The sequence below is a fragment of the Aricia agestis genome, chromosome 4 (genome assembly GCF_905147365.1).
Source record: "Aricia agestis chromosome 4, ilAriAges1.1, whole genome shotgun sequence".
NCBI classification, from domain to species: domain Eukaryota; kingdom Metazoa; phylum Arthropoda; class Insecta; order Lepidoptera; family Lycaenidae; genus Aricia; species Aricia agestis.
The window spans coordinates 5,308,688-5,316,508 of NC_056409.1; positions in this window are offsets into that span (position 1 = coordinate 5,308,688).

Genomic DNA, 7,821 nt, shown 5'->3' on the forward strand with positions numbered 1-7,821 from the left:
TTCAATCTTCATTATTATGTATTATGTATATTATTTTAAATATATTATTATTTGTAAGTTGTAAGCTGCAACCAATATTTGTTGTAATCCAAGAAATTCCTCCATAAGATAGGCTGCGCCTAGTTTGGAGGATTGAAATGCTCACCTGTACTAATTTCATATTATACTTAAGCTAATAAAGATTTTTGAATTTGATGTTTTTGAATTTTGTTGTTAAGTTAAAATTTAAGAATGATCTTTGTGTCAAATATAAATATAATGTGTTATATTATACGTCTTATTTTCGGTTATTTTATTTATAAACTATATGATGCCGCAAATTTCGTGTCGCTGTTCTAAGAAAGTCGATCCATGCGTAGACCAGTAGCTCTACCATGAGTTTAAAGTAGCATTCTGTATTTTAATTATTAAAGTAGATTGGAGTCGTCTACAGGAGGTTCCGAGGACGACTTCCGAACACGTCGCGCCCCACGTCGCAGACAATACATGTTTAGTGTTTAGTGCTTAGTATTAGCTTTAGTTTATATGTTATGTATGTTAGTCTATAAGGTATATATAAAATGGGCCAAGATGCCTGATTTAAATAAATAAATTAAATTAAATTAAAAAAATAAAAATTAAATTTATCGATACAGACTACGTAAATATTTTGTGTGGCCATTTTAGTTCCGCAAGTGACCGCTAGATGCGCTGTAAAATTTGCCATACTAAAATTTAGTACGTAATACGATACGACTACATATTAAATATTTAATATTTACGTAGTCGGTATCGAGTATCGACAAATACTATATCTTTAAACTCATAGTAGAGCTACAGGCATATAATATTATTGAGAGTGCAGTGTGTACCCTGAGTATAGTACACATTTGGGCACTTTCATCTCTCCAGCGTATTTGAAATATCTCGATGAGATCGGCAGCCGGTTGTTCGACTTGTAAAATATTATCTAAAACGTTCGTGGTAGCCGCCGCCGTCGGCGCGTTGTTTTGAGTTTCAATCAAACTGCCCATACTTCTAGAATATTTTCCCGATTGTAATACTGTAAAGAAAAATTGGACCTATTTATGCATACCAGACTCAACCCATACGATGACAGTTCTGAGAAAAAGCCGTTTTTATTAAATTTGTACAATTCTCTAAGTTATAATTTTACATAATAACCGACCTCCGTAACCGAAATAATTGCAAAAATCTATTTTTCCTATATTTATACTACCTCGCCGCCCCCCGATATAACGGTCGTCTCTGGCTGTCCCTCTCGAGCGAGACTTCCTTGTTTGGGACAAGGACAGCCCGCTCAAGATATTGTATACTATCAACCTCACTTTTCGGTTACAGAAATCGGCACTACCACACGGGTTCTTTACCCATTCCATTGAATGGCACTATTTTTCACTGTACACTAATTCACTAATTTCTCACTAAAATGTCCATAGTCCATACACAATTATTGTCCATACACTATTTACTGTCTGTCGTGCACATTTCTCCCGCCGGTCGCACAGGCGACACCACCGGTAGTACGACGATCTTCTTGGTGGGCCGCCGGAGAACGTGGCCGTTCGCGGTCTCCACGTCCACGACCCGCACCACGCAGTCCTTGCCTGGATATGTCCTCTTGATCTTCCCGCGCGGCCAGATGTTGCGCGGCAGGTTCGAGTCGCATATGATAACGACGTCACCCACCGCGGGATCGGAACCTCGGGTACGTGGCTCCCGCCGGTGCTGGAGGAGTGGGAGTTACTCCCTCACCCACCTCCGCCAGAACACGTCCACCAGGTGCTGCGCGCGCTTCCACAGCTGCCGCGCCGATGTCTTTTATTCCTGGAATCTTACTGGAGCAGGTACATGGCAGCCCGACCCCAGTAGTATGTGGTTGGGGGTCAAGGCCTCGGGCTCCTCGAAGTCTACCGAGACATAGGTAAGTGGTCTCGAGTTGATGATGTTTTCCGCCTCTACAAGGAGTGTGTAGAGGGTCTCGTCGCTCGGATGCTGCTCGTGTAGAGTGACTCGCAGGGACTCCTTCACGCTCCGCACCAGCCGCTCCCACGCACCGCCCATGAAGGGGGTGGACGGAGGGATGTACCGCCAGGTGATGCGGTGGGCGTTGACCTCGCTCTTGTACTTCTCGAATTCTTGTTGTAGTTCCTTCTCGGCGGCCTTGAAGCAGGTCGCGTTGTCCGACCAAAGTTCAGTCGGTTGTCCTCGTCGGGCGACGAACCTCCGCAGTGCTGCGATGGCGGAGTCGACGCTGAGAGACGTCACCACCTCCAGGTGGACGGCCCTCATGGTGAGACAGGTGAAGAGGGCCACCCATCACTCCTCTCGATGTCTGCCCACGGTGACCTCCACAGGGCCGAAATAGTCAAGCCCCGTGAAGGTGAATGGCCGCGCGTGGTGCGTCAGCCGGGTGACGGGCAGGTCGCCCGTGGCCGGACGCGTCGGCTTAGCTCGGCGTATGCGGCAGGCCAGGCAGGCCCGGATCACACCCTTGACTGTGGGGCGTATCCGGGTTACCCAGAACTTCTGCCGGATCTCGTTCACAGTAGCTTCTACTCTGCCGTGATGCATTTCTTCGTGTATCTGTTGGATATACAATTTCGTGTACCACTGTACCTACTTACATCTTCAATTACTGTTTTAATTATAAACTCATGACATGACATGACATCACTCAAGTAAGCTTGCATTAGCAAGCTTACTTGAGTGATGTCACCATAGATGTACACCACTTTGGAAAGTCTTCTGATCAAATAGACGATAATCTGCAGAGTTGTTAAAACATAGGCCCGATAGAAGAATGCCTTGTTGACCCTATACTGTCACTATAACGAAACTTCGTCTTGTCTAAGTTGCTTACTTTCATGAAATAGATACCCCTAAGTTTCAAGCACTGAGCAGGCTGATGTCTCTATATGGCTATCTAATTAACACTTGTGAAAATATTCATTAAAATTGGTCCATTAGTTGCGAAGCCTATTCAACGCGAGAAATAATCTCTTCGATATTCGCATCAGTGTCCAAACCAATGTTAAATAATAATATAATATCCAGGGCCCCCTTAAGGGCTACTGGCGCCTGTGTGCAAAAAAAGGGTTAAATTTTTTGGACCTTGGTTTTGGCACCCCTAAAGATGGCAATTTGACGCCCTAGGAGGATGGCGCCCGTGTGCATTGCACACATTGCACATATGGTAGCGGGGACCCTGATAATATCATTGGTGCAAAAAATACTTGTTATAATCACCTGGAAAAAAGCAATGTAACTTACACACTTATGTTTGCTACTCTGACTTCTCAGGCGTTTTTGTTCGGAGTTTTTCTAACCGATCTTGTAAGAGATTAACAATAATTGTAATAAATAATAAAGTGGATTATTGCATAAAATCTGTTTAAAAAGGTTAAAACAAGTGAGAAAGTGTGGAAAATGGATAAGAGTTTCATGATGTGGAAATAAATACAATCATTAAAAGCAAAAATTTTGCTCTGAAATCATAAAAACTGTTTTGCGGCAAAATTTTTAATCTATGTACTCCTTTGCAGCATGGCACAAAAGAGTGCGCCTAAAATGAGGGCGCTTTTCTTTTGTTATAGGCAAACCTACGATACAAAATATACGAGGGTTGACAAGCAATGTAATGTTACCTTAAGTAAAAACTTTTAGTTCCAGCTGTCACCGTGCTAGTATATTTTTTCATTTTTTGCCAAGATAAACCTATTACCTACCATGTTTTGTGCTCGGCAGGCTTGGCTGATACATTAGACATGTCGACAGTGGACTATAAATATTGTACTATCTCAAGTTGATTGCTAGGCAGATAGGCCTTTGTATAGGCCTAATAAATGTAGTTTGGTCGCGTTACGTCAAACCCAGCCAACCGACCACAATCCGACCGAATGATGTTGGTCTGTCAACTGCCAAGGAATCAATATTTTCATCGATGGACTAACGTCTGCAAACACCGTGTATCATTTTGACGTGTCTGTCTGTCTGTGTATTTTTACTTATTATTTAAAGTTCGGATGAGAAAATTAATAAGTTGCAGTCACACGCTGCTTATATTTTACCAGAAAACCTTGTCGTTGCAATATTACACAATACGAGTACCTAGTTACCCACACAAGATGTAGATAATATTTTATTATTATAATAATCATTTAATAACATTGTTCTCATTACAGTAATTAAAGAATTTAAAAAGAAACAGAGTCCTGTGGTATTGCATATATCATTGATTAAAAATATAATAATATGTAGCAGTTTAATGATTTTATACTTTTATTTTATATTATTAAATAGATATAAGATAGGATTACATATTATACTACAATGTGCACACTACCATCTTTTTTAATGACAAGCCTATACATACGAATTATACTCTTTTGTTTATGATTGAAATCTGTTGTCAAATAAAAAATGGATTGTTTTTTTATTAAATCTGAAATAGTCAATACTTAAAACGGGGAGCCAAAGAAGAAGATAATTAAATTTAAGGTCGATTTTCGACCATTGGACGATCTCTAGTAATATTAAAATAATATGGATAAATAATTAATTTATGAGAGAGGCAGCGATCTTCATTTACAGCATATCTAACCAACTTCTAAATTCCTAGTGTGTTTTTCTCTGGATTATAGTTAGGTCGCTTTGTTCATCCTAAAACATTATTAATAAATATTATGTTCCAGCTGTTTTTATTATTAAAGGTATCAATTACAAACATTGGCTGTCATCACTCACGGATGCTAAACTTAATTAAGTGATTCTGGCGCGTTGTTAGCACGTTTTTGTAGAGCTTTTTATAAAACATATATAAGAATAATCTATTAATTGGTTGCTTTGAATATTTCGACCGCAGTCAAACGTGCGTGCCAATATAAAAGCCGTTACATAAAAACGTAACGTCAAAATATTATTGCGGATGTAAGCAAGGTTTTAATTTTCATCGATAATTAATTAGTTAATACTTAAATAAGTATTTAACTTAAAAATTTAAATATATGATCCTAATTGCAGGGCGAAAGTAAGTGATTATACTGTTAAAGTATGTGTGTGTCTCATAAAATAATAAAATATAGAGTCCACTGTAAAAGTAAAAGCGCTATAGAGTCACTTTTGACTTCCATGTTCCTATGAAAAATACACTAACCCTATAGTAATGCCACTTAGATTTTACACCTTGTAGTCTTAAAATGACGTAACCAACTCAAATCAAAACTATTTTTTTTTTATGAGATAAGGGGGCAAACGAGCAAACGGGTCACCTGATGGAAAGCAACTTCCGTCGCCCATGGACACTCGCAGCATCAGAAGAGCTGCAGGTGCGTTGCCGGCCTTTTAAGAGGGAGTAGGGAAGGGTAGGGATGGGAAGGAAAGGGAAGGGAAGGGAATAGGGTAGGGTAGGGAATAGGGGATTGGGCCTCCGGTAAACTCACTCACTCGGCGAAACACAGCGCAAGCGCTGTTTCACGCCGGTTTTCTGTGAGAACGTGGTATTTCTCCGGTCGAGCCGGCCCATTCGTGCCGAAGCATGGCTCTCCCACGTATAGTATACTAAATATTATCTAGCGGCCGACGACGGAGAATAGTGATCAAGAATACAACAAGCATGAAACTATCGAAGATCGTTAGAGACCTTAAATATACAATAATACTAGATGTCCCGCGCGGCTTCGCCCGCGTAAATTAGAAATTTTACAGAATCCGTAGCTACATTTTCCTATAAAAAATATTTCCCCCGTTTTTCCCACATTTTCCTGAGTTTCTTCTGTCGTATTAGTCTTAGAGTAATAATATAATATAACCTTCTCGATAAATGATGAGTCTTACTCGATAAATGATCTATCTAACACTGAGATAAGTTTTTAAATCGGACCTGTAGTTTCTGAGATTGACGCGTTCAAGCAAACATACTCTTCAGGTTTATAATATTAGGTAGATATAGATTTTTTTTAATTATCGCTTGACAAACTCGAGTCTCGATCTAAAAGACTATGAAATGGTATAATATGGTAGTGATGATGATGATGATGATGATGATGAAGAATGTAATTTGCATAGTAGCATATGCTTTCTGTTCTTAAAACAACGCCGAAGCTCCCAAATTTGTATCTATAAAGAATCAGGAATTCTCTCAGCACCTTCCGAACCACGGTATACCAGGTATATCTCGGTGCAAAATCTTACTTGTTGGTAGCATATGCTTAGAATACTTCTCACGAAACCGAAGTCACCATATGTTTCCCTATAAGTTTTGAGGAGTTCCCTTGATTACTTATGGATCCTTCATCAGATCACCACTTTTCTGAATATAATACCAAATTGGGATGATAGCCTATATACCAAAAGAAAAATTTTGAAAATCGGTTAACAAACGGCGGAGTAATCGTTGAATATAAGAAAACGAACATAACACCTCCCCCATTTTGAAAGTCGGTTAAAATTGTAGCCTATGTGTTATTTATTTAATATTTTAATCAGCACATGAATTGAATAACAAATTTTTTTTCAAATTAATCGTAGCACCATCTGTCAGGACAAACTAAAATTGAAATAGAATAATATTGAATGCGATGATAGCGCCGTCCGCCGGATCTAATGTAAAACATTCCAAAATCAACAACTCCTTATAAATAAGAAATTAATTGAAAAAACATTTTCCAGTAGACCAAACTGTAAATCTAAACCATTCTCGAATCTCCACGAACACACACAAAAAATTTCATCAAAATTGGTCCAGTCGTTTAGGAGGAGTTCAGTCACATACACACGCACACAAGAAATATATATATTAAGATATAACGTGGTTAGAAACCTATTAGAATATATTATGCTTATTCTAGATACGTATCCATTATCGACCCGGCTGATAAGACTATAAAAATCTATATATCCAAACAAATATTTTAAATGCAAAAATGTGTATAAAATATCTGTATTTTGTCTTTCTGTCTTGCTGTTACCTCTTTACGCCCAAACCGCTGAACCGAATTTGCTAAAATTTGGTATGGAGATACTTTGAGTCCCAAGACACGATATAGGATACTTTCATCCTGGAAAAATAGACCGTTTCGGCGCAATAAACGAAACGATTTCCTGGATGAATTTAAATTCTTATAGACTTGACCCCCCAGTTTACGTTGACCTTAAGGAGCCGACGAGTTTCTGAACAGTGTGCCAATTTCCTAAAATATCCGGTGTCACAGATTCCAACGTTTGGTGACTTATTGCATAAGGTGTTAGCAAAAATTTTGTTTGCTAGTTGGAAATTAATGTTTGTATATTTTAATTAATCTTGTATAAGTAGCTATGTTGCAATGAATCTACCCAGTTATTGAACTCTGCCATACGGACAATCGCTGAGTTTCCTAGTCCAGTCCAGTAGGCTGATCCTTCCGTCCATCCGTCAAAGGTAAAATAATCTTTCTGGTCATCTGACCACCTGCTCCTCTCCATAATATTTATGCTATGAACCTGAAAACCTGCACGAGTTTTTCATAATATTAGGTATATATTTTATGATTATTAATAAGCTTTTTACTTGTATGATTCTTAAAAAGTACAGTGTTAAAAGTTTAAGCCTTATTATTTCTTAACGTAGATTTAGCTACTGAAACGCTTAATACGATCACCATTTTTTTTTCATCCATATTGATTATTGATGTCCAAAATTGTTTAAAAATCGGTCAAGTGCGAGTTGGACTCACGCACTAAGGGTTCCGACTTCCGTACCATAGAGAATAAATATACAATGCTTATAGATAAAAAATAATAAAATGTGTTTTTTTTGTATATTTTTTTAATTATTTATTATTA